Source organism: Protopterus annectens, chromosome 3.part1 (genome assembly GCF_019279795.1).
Source record: "Protopterus annectens isolate FY-2018-M chromosome 3.part1, PAN1.0, whole genome shotgun sequence".
Lineage (NCBI taxonomy): Eukaryota > Metazoa > Chordata > Ceratodontiformes > Protopteridae > Protopterus > Protopterus annectens.
In genome coordinates, this window is record NC_056732.1 from 1,894,116,055 (window position 1) to 1,894,136,182 (window position 20,128).

A 20,128-nucleotide genomic window follows, 5' to 3' on the forward strand; every position below is an offset into this window, starting at 1 on the left:
TCAGTTCAAGTTGTACAGCAAGAGAAGAAGATGGAAAAAGTGGTAACTGACACTGTCAATGTTGTGGGCCAATGAGTTCCCATATGAAAGAGCAAAGAATGTCGAATAATGTAGATGAAAAGAATATTTCATAGGAAGATGTTCAGGAACTTTCTGCACAATGTCTGCAGGGAACAGAGAGTAAAGAATGCACCCTCAGTTTAGACGAAAAAATCAAAGGGAAGAGTTGCTTGATTTAAAAGAGATTGATAGACAAATTAAGATCAATGGAAGAAATAGATTACAGTAAATAAGACTCAAAATGTTACAAGTGTGATAAAACAGATAAACATAGTAATAAAGACTATTAATAGAAATTCATGTGATATAACAGAAGTAAATAGGATATATTACTGTGCAGCTAAATTAATAACACATAAAGTCTTGTCACAAAAATGCAGCGCAATAAAGGAAAAAAAGGAAGGAATAAAATGCCATCATGGAAGTACTGAATAGTGAAAACTATAAAGCAATTAATACAAGAAGTGTCGAATATAGAAGAGGGAACAGATCAACAAAAATACTTAGAAAGATAGATGTGATAAAAATTACATGCCGTATCACAGCAGAGCAGGATCTATCATGCACTATTGCAAATAAACAAAGATATCAGCACTGGCAGAAAAACATAGAAGATACGTACGAAAACATAATGGAAAAGTACAGAATAAGCAATTCATTGGTGACTCAAAGAAGTTTTCTAGAGAAATGGGAAATAAAGCGAATAGAATAGAAACACCACCCAAAAGAAGTTGAAATAGACACATTTTGAATAAATATTAATGAAGACCCTGCGGAACATAACAATGCTGAATGGCTAGAAGAAGTAACAGAAACAAAAAGAAGTTCAAACATACAAGATATGAAATGGGATGAAGTAACAGCCACAGAAGTTGAAAGAACACAAAGGAAAGTTCCTAACTGGAAAATCTCAGGCCCAGTCACAGTACCTAACAGGCCCAGTCACAGTACCTAACAGGCCCAGTCACAGTACCTAACTTCTGGCGAAAAGTATTAGCATCTTTGCATGAGGATTTAGCCTTGAGTAAGAACTACTTATATGTTCATCCTGAACTGATACCAACCTGGTAACAACAGGAAAAATTATACTCCTCCTTAAGAGTGAATGTGTAAGTCATCCTAAAAACTAAAGGCCAATAACTTGCCTTCCAACAATCTACAAACTATATACTGGAATTGCTGCTTTTGTACTCATTTTGAAAAAAAAAATCAATTATGGCAATAGAACAAAAGGGTAACATAAGAATGTCATATGGAACAAAGGATCATCTGTTGCTAAATAAAGACATAATAGAGAATTGTGAATGGTGAAGAACCTAAGTATGGCATAGATAGATTACAAAAATGCATTTGACATCATCCCGCATTCATGGATAAAGGAGTGCTTACGGATGTATAAGATACATCCTACATTGATCAGTTACATCATAGTGACACAGTGGCAAACCACTTTAAAATTAAGTCATGACAAAGGGAAAATTATTATACAGGTGATGAATATTCTAAGGGGCTATTCCAGGGTGATTCTTTATCACCACTATTGTTTTGTCTTCCCTTAACTCATTAAGCTGTCTACTTAGCAGATTAGGTTATGGTTGCAATTGGGCTCCAAGACAACAACAAAGTGTAATGACTTCTCTTCTTCTTCTTGTGGATGACATAAAACTGTATAGTTCATCAGAAGGGGAGATAAAAGCACAACTGCAAGTGGTTAAAACTTTCTCAGATGATATAAGAACATTATCTGGTCTTGATAAATGTGCAAAAGCAACATTTAAAGCAGGAAAGCTACAGCACCAAGAAAATATAAGTCTTGGACAGGAATGTGATATAAAGGAGCTTGAGCAAGGGGGAGTGTATACATATTTAATAAATTATGAAAAATCAATAATAAAGGAGTGGGACCTGAACTCATTTTGCAGAGAGACATCAACTAGACATTCCTAGCACACCCTTGTTACAAATCAGAGTCTGCAGGTTTAACAGCCACTGTCCATGCTGTCTTACAGTTCTCACCACCAAGTGATTACTTGACAGCTCAGCATCTATTTTGACACGAGTGTCCAACATATATAACCACAATATTGATTTCTTGACTGTAGTGATAGACATTTATCTGAGGCCCACATTTCCCTAGTACCAAGAGCACTTATTACCAGACATTGTGTTTATTGTGGAAAGTCCATGGCTAGAACAGAAGTCCAAAAACAGTTTGTCTCGCAGGTTCAAATCTGGCAACCCCTTCTACCTTGTCTCTGTTCTCAAGGTACTGACATTATTCCCCATGTGAGAGTTAATTTCTGGAAGTTTATCACAGATTATTAAACTTACAAGCTACTAATGAGCTTTATTCCATAGTGGTTCTGGGCCACCTCTGAAAAGAGTCACTTGTTCCTAGAGGATTTACTATGTTAATAAATAAATAAGTTTGGTGTTACAGCCATTATATTTAATTCTGCCATTGATCAAGGGTATATAATAACAAGGCAGCTGTTAAATGAATGTCATTGATTATCCAGATAATTAGATGTAAAATGCAGTCCTATAAGCCTATGCCAGTGGCCTAAAGAGAGATAAAGCCCTGACTACAACAGAGGCACCCCAAGTTCAACTAGCAGCTCGGGGGAGGGAGTTGACAGTGCAGGCAGGGAGTAGAGGCATGCCCATGTTGAGAAGAGAGAGATAGTGGTTCTTGCCTGGCTTGCACCACATCTCCAATATGAGAGACCCCTGTGGACATCAGAAGCATGTCATGCAGTGTGTGAGGGATCAGGTTTGGAAGATGTGGGTGTGGCCATCCTAGCCGGTAATGGTACCCACTGTCTGTGCGTGAAGGGAGCAGACATGCACAGACTGTGGATGTGTAGGTGACCCTCTCCATGACGTAAGTGCTCTCAGCACCATGGGGGTAGGTTTATAAATGAAAAATTCTGTCATGCTGGTAACTGCACAAAGCATTCTCATGGCTGACTGGATAATAGCCCCTTAGAGATTTGATGCTTGGCAAGCATATGACAAAAACAGTGCAAAAATACAGTCCCACTGACTGCAATGGTTTGTACCGCTGTTGCCTCCCTGTGCTGACATTATAGTGCTGCTAACGTATAATTCCATCATTTTCTTAGGGTACACTTTTATGGATGTTGCAGGTAAAGGTAATACTTTTGTCTGAACTTACTGCAGAACTTTTCTAAGGCATTAAATAATCAGAGTTTGTGGTACAAAGCAGTGTAACATCCTGAGTACTTGTAATGATAGATGAGCCACATCTAAAACATGGGACATGCTTCACACTTTGTGCTCATTTACTGGCCTTTGGAAATGTCAGCCTGACAGAGAAGATTTTAGCCAGTCAATGGCACAAAAGAACAAAAAGCTTAATTTTTTTTGCCTTGTAGTTTGCAATGCAGATGTGAGATGTGAATGAGGGCACAACCAGAACAAAAGGTGCTTATTTATTGTATTTTATTGTATTTTGTAAATCAGAAAAGCCTGGCCTTTTGTCTCTTTTCAGTGGCTGCCCAAGGAGAAATGCTCCAAGTAAATGGTCACAATAAAAACATGATAATAATACAGTGTTTGCAGAATAACAAATTAGGTCACAAGAAATTACATAACATCAGTCAGTAAGTACACCACTCTTTTCAGTGTCTTACCTTCATTTATGAATGAATTATTTTTTAAATGTCTTGATAGTTAGACTGTCCCCAGGCCCATAGTCTGAAGGTACCTCCCCACTACTGTTAGATATATGTTTCCCAGCCTGTAGAAACAAATAAGAGATGCCCTTTGCTACCAACTCCCCAGTAGTTACACAGCCAAAATATCCCTGCTGGTTACCGTAGGCAGGTTAATTAGAAACTCTTACCCTTCAACGTGGTTCTAGATCAGCAGGTGCCTCTTCAGAAAGCCCCAGGAGGTCTAGAATACAAGCAGGCTTAGACAGCTATGAGCAACCCCCTTTGACCGTTGATCTGCAGACTGCAAAACTTACCTCATAAAAACCAACTTAAGCAACATTGTAGGACACTACGGAGGTTTTCAGCAATCCATTTTCTTCTGATGTTCTAATGCACTGCAAAAGCAGTGATATGAGATGGAGTGAAAGACATGAATCTCTTCTGTTGCTGTTTTCTATTAATTGCAAAAGTAAAACTAGCCACAAAGGCTCATCAGACACAGAACCCCTGCAAATTCAAAGAATTGTTTTGCTGTAAATTGGAAAAAACTACTCCAGAAGGCAAATACAAATAAATAAATCCGATACATGGTTTAAACTAGCTTTCAGTAAATGAGGAAATCCCCTCTCCATGCTATAATATAATTTGAAATAATCATATAAATAGACATGCAGGTGGGGTAGCCATCCTACAATGAAACAATCAACAACTTACCACATGCAGGACACAATCCCACACTTTGATAAAGCTGAAATATTAATTACTTTGGTCACACTAAAAGTACCTGTGCCACCAGTTTACACGTTCCTCCAAACAGACATACCCCCGGATTCATGAAGCTCGGCGCAAGGCCGGCGTAAGGCTTGTGCCAGCCGTGCGGTGTATATATGGAGTAGTAGCGCCATATGCATATTAATGAAGGCGCGCATCCACCACAGCCACGTGCATGGGAAATGTGCGTGAGTGCATGGGGTGTATCGAAGTTGCGCAGGGAGGCATGTCAGTCGGCTGTCGATGAGCAACCTAAACTGCTGAATATTATATTCCGCCTGCAATAGTAATCGCACCTATCAGTGTCCATGGAGACTGAAACGTATACAAGGCATGCAAGATAGTCCCTGCGAACAGAAAATGAAGAAGCAAACACAAATGCACAGAAGTACATAACGGGTCCCTACCCTTGAACAAATGACAGGAAAACCGTGTGCCCGTAGTCTAACGTAGTGTTGATAGCTATACCATGTGGAAGTAAAATGTATCATATGTTAGAGCGCCGCCAGGAGGTACGTCCAGCACAATGGAGATGGTCACCAGCTGACCCATAATGTGAGGGAGGGTATATAGCTGTGCAGATGTGTCCATAACAAAATACACGAGGAGAAATGCAGATATATGTAGTGACCGTATGTCCGAATCATATCCCACAAGGGATGTAATAGTCACATACAAAAGGTATGTCCGTATTCCACATAACAAATGTGATAGGGAAAAGAATACGCATGTAAACAAAACAGGAGCATAGAAAAAGCTACAACAATAAGGACACAGGTAGGCCGAAAGGAACAGTATGATCCGTACCGTCGACTAAGAATACCACCTGTCCCACTATGCGAGTGACAGTACCTCTGTGGGCAGATGTGTCCTGACACAAACTTGTAAACATGGCAAACGTCCAGAGATTATAGGACATAATTATCTCTCAGACATCATGTAATAGTTGCATTAAACAGTAGTTCTCTGCACGTATATTACATAAATGTCATAAGAAACAGAATAAGCCACCGAAATGCTACAAGACTAAAGCTTATGGAAGGCATAGCATGGTCATAGGAAAAGGTGCCATCCTACCAATGAGTACAACAGGTCTGCAAAACCCAGAGTTCAGCGGTAGAAGCTGAGCTGGTATGTGACACAGTCGAACGGGTAGTACCCGGGTATACCAACCAAGTAATGAAAGTGAAGTATGGGCGTGTACCTATGTGTGTGAGGTATAGCACGTGGAAAGCAAACATGGCAGGGTAGTCCACACAACCATAAAGGTACCCGACACCTGTAGGGTAGTCAATGTGCTACTCTGGCCGTGTCATGGGCCAACAACCAAAGTAGTGAGGTATCGGGTGTGAGGAATTTGTGTGTGAGGGGTGGATGGGTAATGGTAAAATCCGCAACGGCGATACTGTGTCGTATGCAGAAAAGGTGAACTAGAGGTGTAGGAGGGGGCAGCAGGTGAAGTGGACAGAACCACAAACACATGGAGAAACAGCTGCAAGACAAGCAGATAGGCCATAGTGTAGAACACAATCCCACAAACATATCAATATGGAAATGTGTGATACAAATGTATAGATTTGTCACCATCACATACCCACAGGTTGGTCCTGATGGAACTGGCCATAACAAATGCAACACACCTGGCTGCATAATGGCCTACCCAGCATACCTTCCACATCACACAGCCCACCCCCGTAACAGAACGTCCACCAAATCCAGCCGTACTTGGCCTACTGGTTCGTTGCAGACACAGCTACACATAGTGACCCCTACGCATATGTAGTAGGTATTGTCACCCTAGGCAGTGTCAGGATGGCAAACCATGTATTCCCTGCATGTTAAACCCCCTGCACATTTCCATACAGCCAAAATACTTTTCTATATCGGTTTTGTTTTGGACTGGTACAATTTTTGGAATATCCCTTACGGGATAAGTAACCTGTGTAAATAGTAGAATGGGTATGACGACAAGATGTCCAATCCTGTAGATATCTGGACACAAGTCAGAACGTGAAGTATAGGTCCAAGACACTGTCCAGACCTGAGTGGTCATGCATAACCTAGTACCCAGGATAAAACACCTTCCCGTGACGCACGTGTCCCGACACAAATAGGCGGGAGAATATATTGCACACATTCGCATAGTGGCAAACGGCAGAAGGGTGAGGAAGACACCCGACATGAACAGGATAACCCTGATGAAGTGTGAGGGATACTTACTGTGTGCAGGCGTGACCGACCATAACTGACAACCTGTGTGAGCTAGATATCTGTACAGAGCTGTGAATACAAGTGAGAGAAAGGTCCAAAAGCAGGTACAATTTGCAAAGATAGCTGTTAGAATTTATTAATTTATGTGCAGTTTGAGTACCCGGGAAGTCCACTGGGCCAAGAAGTGCCCAGTTACAGTGGTGGCCTGGGAGAAAAGCTCCACAAGCAATACAAGGAAATAAAGGCTACATAATGTTAAAGGTAAAATACAAGAGTAAAATTCATACAGTCAGGAAATACACATACATAAAATGTGCATAATAAGACAGTGCAAATCCAGATTTTTGTAGTGGTAATACAGATATTTACAACAATGACATACTTGGAGTCAAGTGAGTGTCAGCTAAGTCTGGTAAAGCTGGAGGATTGAGAGGAGCAGGAGTATGGAGAGCTCCGAGGAGTGAGATCCCTAGAATGTATATCAGGTGCAAGCAGGAATATATCCATGTGGATGGACAAACATAAAAATATTATAGAATAACAGTTTGCACAATGGCATTAATGTCTGGAGTATGAAGTCTGAAACTCAACTGTCTGCCAGCACATTGCAACTTCTGTCTTTAATGCCGAGCTACTGCTGTGCCAGAACACAACACCGTATTACAGAGGTTCGTACCATACCACTCAACTGTCCAGATATTCGCAGAATGACCAGAGTGTGTTGGCTCATATTGTTGTTGTGTGCCTCCCACAATTTGCGTCTGTCCGGTAAATAGGTGTGGATTGACGTCACAAAATAATGAGGATTAAGTATAACACTCCACATCCCGAAGAAGAGTCATGATAATGCAAAACCTAGTATTCTATCAACTTTCTAAGCTTGTAAGAACAATAGTTAAAATGTGTCCCTCTTACTCTCCCCATCATGTAGGGTTTGCACAGATTTGTTGCTCTAAGAGGTTGAGAGGTATGGTTCGTACATATTTACAGTAACAACCCTTCACATTTGTGTAATGTACAACTGCATACCTGTAGTCACATCATGTCCAAGATAATAATCCCCATATGAATGAATACAGGTAATAGTCAAATGTGAATGGAAACCCCCCCCCTCACCATGGAGCATGGACCGTAACAACCCCACCCATAATATGTAGTGCCAACAGAATAAGCTCCTGACAGGTGCCCAAACACCTGTGTCTATAAATACAGGTAAAATGTTCATAATAGGGAGAAACTCCCTGTCCATATGCTTCGTCTGACATTTGAACTCGGCCAGGGAAGTTCCATTCACCAGGCGGACAAGCCTATACCCAGATCACTACATGAACACCCTGACAATCAGAGACCTGTATGTGATACGACTATATGCCCTGGTGTTCTGCATATCCTTGGAGTGATTAACAATGCAGCTGGGGTCCACAGCAGTAGGCAATAGGGAATGTGTAATATGTAGTACCGCATTTTTCCCAGCAGGAGAATGGATGCCTGTGTTGTAAGTGAAGTGGTGAGGAGTATGTTGATGTAGCTAAGTACTATGGGTATGCATATCAATGAGGCAGAACAGCAACAGAATACTGTTTCCGGCATCTGTCCAACATGTATGCAGTCCCGGTTGACCTACGACCACTGCACATATCCCTTTAAAGTGTAATGCATGCGTTCGTGCTGTACACATAGTTAAATATGTAAAGGTGAACCGTGTGTTTCACATCAGTCCGTAAACCGGACTACAGATATGTAAGTGTTACGGTCAGAAGTATGAAAGGCCGCGTAAGCACACATATCTATTAAACATATGTAACCCACAACATGTATATGCAAGTGCGCCTGCGCGTGTGTGATCCACTCACAGCATAGCAAATGAATGCTGTTACCTCCATGTTATATATACATGGCTCAAACCTGTTAACCTCGTAAAGTATGAAACCGGACAAAGGCATGCAAACTACTGGTACAAATAGGGACAATCCCCAGATATGTGCCAGAACAAACATAGAAAGTGGATAGAATAACAGGTGTGTCAGTAGCATGGATTCTCTGAAGGGTATGCAGTCGTAACCTGAACTGCTTGCCAGTATTTCCCAATGTAAGTCTTTAATGAAATGCCACTAAATTGCCAGATAGACACAAGGTTATGAAAAACACATCGAAGATAACAGGCAACCAGCTGTACATTCTGCGACAATCTGTACAGTTGAAAGGTATGGTATGGATATAGATATATGTGTATACACATAATCCACAGACGTAAACCAAAGCAAGTTATGAAATAAGGAATGTACATGTAGATATGTATACACAACAAACATATGTCCTGTAAATATAACACATGTACATAAATAGGCCACGGTATAGCTATTATGGGTAGACAAACAGACATGCACGAAAGGTGAATAAACCGCTGCTTTCCAAACCATTGGCCAGAAAGTACCAGTGTGACAGGCCGGCAAGTTCTACACTTTAAACATGAATATAGGTGTCCATTGCAGGACCCCAAAAATTGATCCATATGTGGTGTCAACCGTCATTGACGCAAAAGAAGTGATCACAACAAATACGATATAGCTGTACATGCAACAGTAGCAGGTGCAAGGGTAATAACACATGTGTCGATAGAATGTATGACGTATGACCTGATATCGGGAGAGTGGGGAGTGCTGATAAGTGTCTCCACACTTTAGTACCACTCACATTAAACATGTGTAATGGGTACTGTGGAGGGGTGTCAGGTATGGGAATCATGGGTATGCAGAAATGGGCCTAGGTGTTGGTTGGCACAGATTTATTAGGTCCGCCCCGTGGGAGTGATGTGGGTATAGCACACGCCTATATTCTCAATAACGGGTCAAACCATCTACTGGATATTGTGTAAACCATTGTGGGAATATGCAGGGACCTATATCAGTGTCATGTAGGCGATTATCATGGATGGACAAGCGTACGACCAAGATGGTAACCATACCTGCCAAACTGTCAGAATAAGACAGCTGCACTAAGGCATAGGACATGAAATACAAATAGGGACTATATTAGATATACCCCAGACAAAGTCAGAACGTTGATAGAATACTGGCGTAGTCAGGAATATGAATGTTATGAGGGTTACTACTCATGACATAGAAATGTCAGTCATTCTCATCTAACCGCACAGTCCGTAATGCCTTGCCAGTAATTTACCAGAAATGCACAATATTATGACAAATGTAACAAGATCATAGGTCAAACCTCAGGTCGTTTACCCAAAATGTGTACAGGTGAGAGGTATTAAGGTAACCTGTCCTAAATAAAGGAACAGAACTAGTGATACTAGGTGGACAGGTGAGAAGAAAGACGTCAGGACAAATGACAAAACATGAACAAGTCTAAAGCATGTACCTCGACATATGTTAATGACAACGTATGCCCTGTGAAAGTCAATGTGAAAGGTAATAGACTCAAAAGACAGGTGTCCCTCAGGGTGTCATGCAGTGTCACCGATACAGTGTCCAGTCCCCCATACTCATACGTGAGCGCTGCCACTTACGTAAAGCGCAAATACCGGCGTACACATAAGGTACATGATAGAATAAGTAGTGCGGATACGCACCTGTTGGCCTCTGTGAGGAATACAACCCTCTGGGTGGGTGTGTCCTGCAATATAAAGGTAATGGCATCTGTCCTGTGATGCCTCCATACTTTGTGCGTATTGGTGTAAGAAAATTGATATCCTGTATCAGAAACATACTTCGCAACTGTTCAGATTTACGCAGAATGTGCAGGGTTATGCCCCATATGTTTGGTGTGTTCATCTTCAAATCTGTACCTTTCTGGCAAATACCCGAAAACTGATGTCATTCAATAATAACAAACAGTTAAGTTTAAGACTCCAAATCCTCAGAAAAGTCATATTACTGCAAAACCGATTATTCCGTCAACTATCTACGTTTGTAAGAGCAATATTTAAAATCCGCCCCTATATGTCCCACCATCATTTTAGGCTTTGTCCACATTGTTGCTCTAGGAGAGGTATGATCAGAAACAGATACATGTCTGAGGAAACAGCATTGTCGACTGCAACATAACTCAGAAGGTATGAAAAGCGCTGCAGTAGGAAGTTCAGTACTGGCCGCAGGTATGTGCTGACATGTCAAATGACACAGCAGTCTACATGAAGTACCCATAGGGCTGTCACCTGTACAAATGATGGCAGTGGGACATACCCACAGCCATGCACACACCACAAATAGACATAGCACACAGCAAAGCCTAGGCCATGATACACGAAGCCTCTGGCATGTACGAGTACAGTGAGAGTACAGCAAGGAAAGATGTCTGCCAAGCTATTCAGCAAACTCCTGTAGGGGCGTGTAAGACCGCCCGTAACATGAACGTTGCACAGACAATGTTGGCATTTGCAACATACCCCAGCTGTATCTGAAAGCTATGCAAATATGTGATACATGAAACGGTCAGCTGTCCGTGCAAGAGCAGTGTTATATGCAGAAATGTACCCGGATGATAGGCGACTAACATTCTGCATATTGCTAAACGGAGCAATAACAGCTGCAAATACGGTATGAACACAGTGGAAGAAGCATGCCAGTATCCAGATCTAAGGCCAGTGGCATTATTGTCCATTGGATATCAATAAAACTGTAGTTGCCCTCCCCCGATCTCCAGTGTGGAAGCGTAGCGCAGCGGCACGGGAACGCTCTGCACTTCAAAACAAGTCAAATATGTATAATATACAATAAAAATGTAGATTTAGTTAGATGTTAGTATGCTATGCAGATGAATGGCAAGCTGGAGACAACATGGCTACTGCATACTGGTTGTCATGTGTGGAAGCGCTCTGCCTGAGATGTAACGAAGCATTTGTAGGCGATCTGATGCAAGTGAGGCTGAGGATAGTGAAGCACAACATGTCATACCATATGGGCCTAAGCCTCTACAGTGTAGTGTGGGATAAGGGGACGAGTAGAGTACAAGGTAGGTGACAAAATCAGTGTGTATGTATAAAACACTGTACTCTTACCAGAGCAGTGTCACATGTTTGCTGTCAGTACTCAGTGGAAGAGACGTGTTCTGAGGTATCCTAGATAAGTCAGGAGACTGACGGTGTATGCCATGGATACCAGCGATGTTACCTGAAAACCTGCCCACAGTGTGTCTGCGCCCGTGCGTGCCAGTAAGCCCAAGTACGCATGTGTGCGCGCGTGTCAGCCTGTGTGCGCATGTTGAAGAATGAGTAGGCTACTGTACGAATGGTGAAGCCCATGTAATGTTGTGTATGCCAGTGTACGTGTTTGTAATTATGTATACATGTGTACTACACACATCGCACACATACTGCACACTCACACATACTGCCAATACTACACACATCAGTAAAATGGCACATGGATGGAGGATACAACATCAGAATTAACAGTGCTGTAAACTATGCTAGGGCTCTATCCTAGGTCCACTTCTCTTCTCCCTATACATAAACGATCTCAACACTGTCATCCCTCAAGCTACCTGCATCCAATATGCTGACGGCTCAACAATCATTTGCTCAGCATCCACCCCCACAGAACTACTGTCTCTAACTCAAACTACCTTTAACACTGTAGAAACTTGGTTTACTAGACGATACCTCCTCCTTAATGCTAAAAAAACAAAACTTCTCCTTTTCACTCCTACCACTCGAGCCTCCCCATTAAACTTCAACATTTTGTCTAATGACACTACTGTTATTTCTCCTGACACAACAACTAAACTGCTAGGAATTACCATCGACAACAATCTGACTTTTGATCAACACATCAATAACACCATCAAAACTGTTAATAAAAAAATAGGATCATTATACCGTATCAAACCATTTCTCACACCGTCTACCAGAGCTACTATTGCCCACTCCCATCTTATATCTACTCTCTTCTACGCCTCACCAATCTTCACTAACCTTAAGAAGGCCAACCTAAATAAACTAGCAACTTGTTACAATAGCATTGCCCGATTTGCCACCAGCAACCCTTTCAAAACACACCACTGTCACAACCTAAAACTCCTAGGCTGGCTTGAGCTACAAAACTGTCTTTTGATCTCACAACTTACCATTGCTCACAAGATACTCTATCAACCTTATAACACCCTATACTTTCTCAACTCTTAATCCCTTACAATAATCTTACCTCCCTTCGATCTTCTTCCAAACTCATGACTAAATCAGTAAAGTCCTATAACCTAGCTGGTGACTCTCTTTTCACTAACACTATAGGAAGGATATGGAATCAGCTACCCACTGATATCACTCTAACCTCCTCCTTACCTCTGTTCAAACAAAAAATCAAACTGTATTTCCAAAATCACTGGCTCTGTTCCTGTTGGAGTCCTGACTAATTTCTTCTTTCGCCTCCACCACTAGAACTCTGCACTTTACTTAGTAAATATACTTACTCCTACTTCTTATTGCCCTGTTACTATCCTCTCATGCTCTAACCTACTCCTCCTTTCTCTCTCCTGTCCTCTAATACACATTCTTACCCTTCTCCTCTCCAGACTATTTCTTCTTTCCCTCTTCCTCCTTTTTATTCCCTTCTTATCTCCTGTTTTACTTCTCTTCTTCTTATTTCTTTTGAAACCTTCTTGCTAATCCTAATTTTTCATAATGTTTATACTGAACAACAATTTTTGTAATGCTTTTTACTGAACAACAATTTTTTTTTTTTTATAGTATGTTCCTTACATACTTCATGTATATTTATTTTTTGTTTATTCATGTTACTAAATGATAATTCACTTTGTACTTAATTATGTACTCTGTAATTTGTCCCATTGAAATATAGTATGAGTGGAGCTTTTCTCCTCGGGCCTCTACTGAAAATGGACATATATCCAGCTAGACTAGCCCGGTTAACAAATGTAAAATAAAATAAATAAAATAAAATAAAATTGATGGTCACAGCTGCAATGCATCATGCCAGCTGATATACACCTGGAAGTATCTCAGTTTGGTTTGTGTTAACAGCAGTCTAACATCAATACAGTGGAATAAAGCCACCGTGTGCATCAGCACCAGGTTAGTCTGATCTTGCATCAATGTTACACATCACAGGTGGTGGCACAGGTGACATCATATGCAAATGGTGTGGTGTTACAATTCCAGAGATGTCATTGAGCCATCCAGTTTACACATACGTGTGTGTGTGTGTGCGTGTGTGTGTGTGTGTGTGTGTGTGTGTGTGTGTGTGTGTGTGTGTGTGTGTGTGTGTGTGTGTGTGTGAGGGATAACAGTTTTTGCATGGCCCAATGGTGATGCAATGGGATTGTGTATGTGATAGCGCGAGCTGTTTGTGGTACGTGTGTGTATCTGCATATACACAAGTACAGCAGGTGTCAGCCATATAAAGGAGGTTGTGGGACAGTCACAGACTGTACCTGCCAGGCTGCATAGATCATCATTACTAGCTATGGACACCCCTCCATGCATCCAACACTGACCCAGTTCTGCACCTGTCACTGTATACACATACAGTCCTGGGATCTGTACCACAACCTGTGGATAAACGTGAGTCAGTAATGTTAACCTAACTTGCATAGAATTGTCAGTTACAACATACGGATATGAGCCATACTCCCCCTGCAAAGTGATAATCACTGCTGACTGTCACTGAGATGTGCATACAACCATGCATAGGTGCTGTACTAACATTGTTTCCAATGCCCCTTGTAATACCCAGCAACACATTAACCGGTCAGTACACAAGTATAACCCACCATCACTACAGCACACAGTATGTGCACTATCACAGAGCCATAGCACATGTACATACATCCAAGGTGATCACATACAGATAATGCAGCACATTCAAGAGTGTTAATCTCAACATACATATATATATATATATATATATATATATATATATATATATATATATATATATATATATATATATAGATAACTACAGACATACACACACACACACACACACACACACACACACACACACACAAACACACGTGGCAGGGTTGGAAGCAGAACACAAATGTAACCATTGTACCACACAACAGCATTACGCAGTTACAGAACGCACAACCGTGATTTGTAGATCACAGCATTCACACAGGCATATGTCTAGCCTGCAGACAGCAGCATCAAAGGCAAAGACGCTGTACGGATGTTATGGTGAGTGAATACTGTAGAAGCAATGTACTGTTGTCATGCAGCTGGAAACACACACACACTTGGCAGGGCTGGGAGTTGAACATACACCTAACTACCATATCACACTACAGCATGACGCATTAACAGAACGCGCTACCGAGATTACTAAACACAGCAGTCCCAGAGGCATTTTTCTAGGTGAGTGTTGACATCCGTAAAGGCAAAGACGTCGGCAGGATATATCTGTGGTGTGAGAAATCTAAAAGCATAACTTGAGTCCACAGCCGGACGAAAGCATGCACACACACACACACCCACACACACACACACACACACACACACACACACACACACACACACACTTGGCAGGGCTGGGAGTCAAACATACACCTAACTACCCTATCACACTACAGCATGACGCATTAACAGAATGCGCTACCGAGATTACTAAACACAGCGGTCCCAAAGGCATTCTTCTAGGCACGTGTCAACATCCGCAAAGGCAAAGACGTCGGCAGGATATATCTGTGGTGTGAGGCGTCTAAAAGCATAACTTGAGTACCCAGCCGGACGAGAGCATGCGCGCGCGCGCACACACACACACACACACACACACACACACACACACACACACACACACACTTGGCAGGGCTGGGAGTCAAACATACACCTAACTATCCTATCACACTACAGCATGACGCATTAACAGAACACGATACCGAGATTACTAAACACAGCGGTCCCAGAGGCATTTTTCTATGCACGTGTCAACATCTGCAAAGATGTCAGCAGGATATATCTGTGGTGTGAGGCATCTAAAAGCATAACTTGAGTCCCCAGCCAGACGAGAGCATACACACACACACACACGCACACACTTGGCAGGGCTAGGAGTCGAACATACACCTAACTACCCTATCACACTACAGCATGACGCATTAACAGAACGCGCTACCGAGATTACTAAACACAGCGGTCCCAGAGGCATTCTTCTAGGCATGTGTCGACATCCGCAAAGGCAAAGATGTCGGCAGGATATATCTGTGGTGTGAGGCATCTAAAAGCATAACTTGAGTCCCCAGCCAGATGAGAGCATGCGCGCACACACACACACACACACACACACACACACTTGTCAGGGCTGGGAGTCGAACATACACCTAACTATCCTATCACACTACAGCACGACGCATTAACAGAACACGCTACCAAGATTACTAAACACAGCGGTACCAGAGGCATTCTTCTAGGCGCGTGTCAACATCCGCAAAGGCAAAGATGTCGGCAGGATACATCTGTGGTGTGAGGTGTCTAAAAGCATAACTTGAGTCCTCGGCCAGACAAGAGCATGCGCACACACACACACACACACACACACACACACACACACACACACTTGGCAGGGCTGGGACTCGAACATACACCTAACTACCCTATCACACTACAGCATGACGCATTAACAGAACGCGCTACCAAGATTACTAAACACAGCGGTCCAAGAGGCATTCTTCTAGGCGTGTGTTGACATCCGCAAAGGCAAAGACGTCAGCAGGATATATCTGTGGTGTGAGGAGACTAAAAGCATAACATGAGTCCACAGCCGGATGAGAGCATGCACACACACACACACACACACACACACACACACACACACACACACACACACACACACTTGCCAGGGCTGGGAGTTGAACATACACCTAACTACCCTATCACACTACAGCATGACACATTTACAGAATGCACTACCCAGATTACTAAACACAGCAGTTCCAGAGCCATTCTTCTAGGCACGTGTCATCATCGGCAAAGGCCAGGATGCCGGCAGGGATTGTATAGAGAGTGTACGTTCAGACATATTACTGTCCCACTGTAGACATACACAAACACATGGCAGTGGTGTAATCGGGGCAATTATAGATGTACGGAGCACTACAACAACAATACATAGACACGGTATGCACCACAGACAGTACACCCTTCAAGATAGTCGCCCAGTGTGTACTCGGTAGGCATCCATCCTGACGTTGAATATGGAAATCTGTTGTCTGGATGACCACCATGGCAATACAGGATGTCAACAGCCATGCCCATGCACAGAGGGACAATACAGACACAAGGTGTCACCAGCCATGGCCACACACCTGGTAATACACGTCCATTCGGACTGTACTGTGTGTCAATCTACACAACGGTGTACTGGGCATGCTCACACACTTAGCTGTTGCAAAGGGCTGTCTTGCATGCAGATGGAGTGTAAACACGGAAGGTCTCAGTTTGGACTGTACCGTGTGTCCATCTACACAACAGCATACTTGGACTGTACTGTGTGTCCATCTACACAACAGCGTACTGGGCATGCTCACACATGTAGCAGTTGCAAAGTGCCGTCTTGCATGCAGATGGAGTGCACACACGGAATGGCACAGTAAGGTATAACTGTCCTCACGCACAGAGCGGTCACACACATGCAGTGACCTGTACACACTCAGTTGCCATCACAGCTGTCACAGGTGCAGGTCACAGACGTACACACTGCAGTGTACACTGTAGTTGTCAAGACATCACCATGTCGTCGGTGCAGTGATACACAGCCTTACAGTACAACAACACCATGTGACACATGACCAGTGGGCTGTACAGAGGTGTACACCAACTGTGCAGAGTACACATGTACTGACAGGCTTCCAACAGGTGTTATGCATTGCAACGATACCAGTATACATGAACAGGTCAGCTCAAGACATACCACGGCCCTTACACAGCTGTGACACATGACTGTTACTGTACACCAATTAACACATGTCTGGATATGTCATACATGTGATTTTGTGGATGTGTGTATGGACTGCACACACAACACATACGTACATAGCATAGCCTTTGATGTACCCCATGCAGAACAGTGGCCTAAGCAATGCTATCACACAAATGGAAGGTGTGTCCATGTCTGTTGAATGCTCACAGTACAGGGGGTAGCAATGTTGACCAGGACACATACCCTTGTACTGGTCGCCTGTGACACCCATTATATCATACCACAGTCCATGTGTTATGTATGTCAACACACATGTTCCAACAATAACAATGCATACAAACATGGCAACAGGAGACACATGTGACATCTGTACTGGCCGATGTCCGTAACATAGTTGCACCTACCTACAACATGCAGTTGCAATGCAGCCCTATCATTGACACCTGTATACGGTGACATACAAACAAAACGTATGGAGGGATGTGTGTACATAAAGTGGTGATCCACCTGTGTAGATGTATGTGTGCAGGGGGTGGCACAGAGTTGTGTCACATGCCATCCTACCATGCCATGTGCAAACAGTACGCTATGTCACTGTTACGTGACGGTGCTGACATAACTCATACACAGCGGTCAGGTGTTGCCAACTGTATGTCACATGATACCTGTAACACCTACATCCACCCGTGTGCATATAGCAGCACAATTGCCAGACATAGCGTTGGTACACATAATGCGGACAATACCGCTGCATGTCTATCAAACATCTCATCATATGGCAGGTGTATCATTCCCAGCACTGTCATGTGTGTCCGAATGTGTGACCACAGATGCCACATATCGTGGAGATTACATCCCAGTTGTTACATATCCCTGTACACCATTGTAGAGATCTGTACATACTTCAATGTGGGAATCATGACGTCGGCAGGTGTGGTGCATCACACATGTTGGCTGTCCGTATACACATGTCTGGTCACCACAGTGTGTGTGTGTATGTATGTATGTCTGGTGCTTGGTGTGAGGGTGTATGCTAACATACAGTGAGAACTGATCACTAACCCCACATGGTGACTAACCCATCATGGTGATGTAGTGCACTACCCTGTTGATGCCATAGGTCCCAGCCATACCGGCTACCTGTGCATGTTCCTTCTCTGTGATACGTCGTGTGGGTACAAAGTACTGTGAGGGTGATGACCACATAGGCAAGGGTCCCCACCTCAACACTATGGGGTGTGAATTATAGTGGTGTACACCCCGTGAATGTGGCCATGTTCACGTACTGTTACAGGGTCTTACTGCTACATAGTGTGGCCTCCAGCTACCAAGTGACACCTCGCATCATCATTGGCCAGACCACTGTGTACAACCCTGCACCATGTCACCATACCTGTAATGTGTCCTGCTATGTATGTCACGTCTCTATCCACTGTAGCCTGTGCCACTGACCACATGCTCCAAGTGCGGTATATGTGCGGACATCTGTGTCATGTTAGAGTTTCCAACAGTCAGGTTGAGGGTATGTGTAGCATGCTGATATTGCCATAGGTGCCTGTGAGTAATCCACAGTTACACGTGGGGGACTGCAAACACTGCTAGCTGTAGGCACATGCAAGTACACCATAGGAGGGAACCAGGGTATCATTACCAACATACTGCTACTGATGTAACCGAGACACATACTGTGAACACATCACAATGCATGCTGCACCTGAACTACATGGTATGACCGGTGCATGTCGACAGTACACAACCTATGTCACATACACATCTCTCAGTATTCACACACAACCACTGCAACATACACATCCCTCACTATGCATACACAGGTAATAGTACATACACCTCTCACTATTCTGTTCACCCTGTGCATCAGACTATTTGAGCATATCCCTGCACCGATGGTGTGGATGACAGGGATGCGGCACAGGCTTTATCATATGCACAGGGTGATATGTTTGCCAGGGGCATAGGCTGCACCAATGGAGGACATCATGTGTGTGTGTAAGGGCCGGTGATTTGATTGGACATGTCTGTTCAGACTGCATGTGGTTGTTGTGGAGCCCTACAGTTGTGTTTGCTGTGTGCGTGTATGTGTTCACACAGTTCTGCCTTTTGTGAGGCCTACACGGGGTATTATTGACAGCTCCAGATTGTACAGACCAGGTTGTACAGCTCACTGTGTCTGGCCACGGCCACGTGACCTGTGCCTGCCAGGGGTTGCACAGGCACTACCAGGCGGAGGTACAGATTGGCTACTGTCTGACGACACATGTCCACTGGAACCGTGTCCCCACTGGGAATGTTCAGGGCCACGTCCACGTGGCCTGCTATGTCCTGGTGTGGACAGTGCAGCACCAGCTGCACTGCTACTGCTACCGGCACTATGGGAGTGGGCATGTGAGGTGGCATGCTCACGTTGACCTGCCCTAGGTGGCGCAGCTGGCCTATGTCCACGTGGTCTACACCTCACTCCTACCAGATGTTTCAGCACAGACAGCTCACGCTCAC

General features: G+C 43.3%; 1 protein-coding gene across 1 annotated transcript in view; it reads right to left on the reverse strand.

Moving 5' to 3' along the window:
• Positions 1-20,128, reverse strand: part of LOC122797950 (zinc-binding protein A33-like) — a 161,322-nt gene that overhangs the window by 765 nt on the left and 140,429 nt on the right. The window lies entirely within an intron of this gene.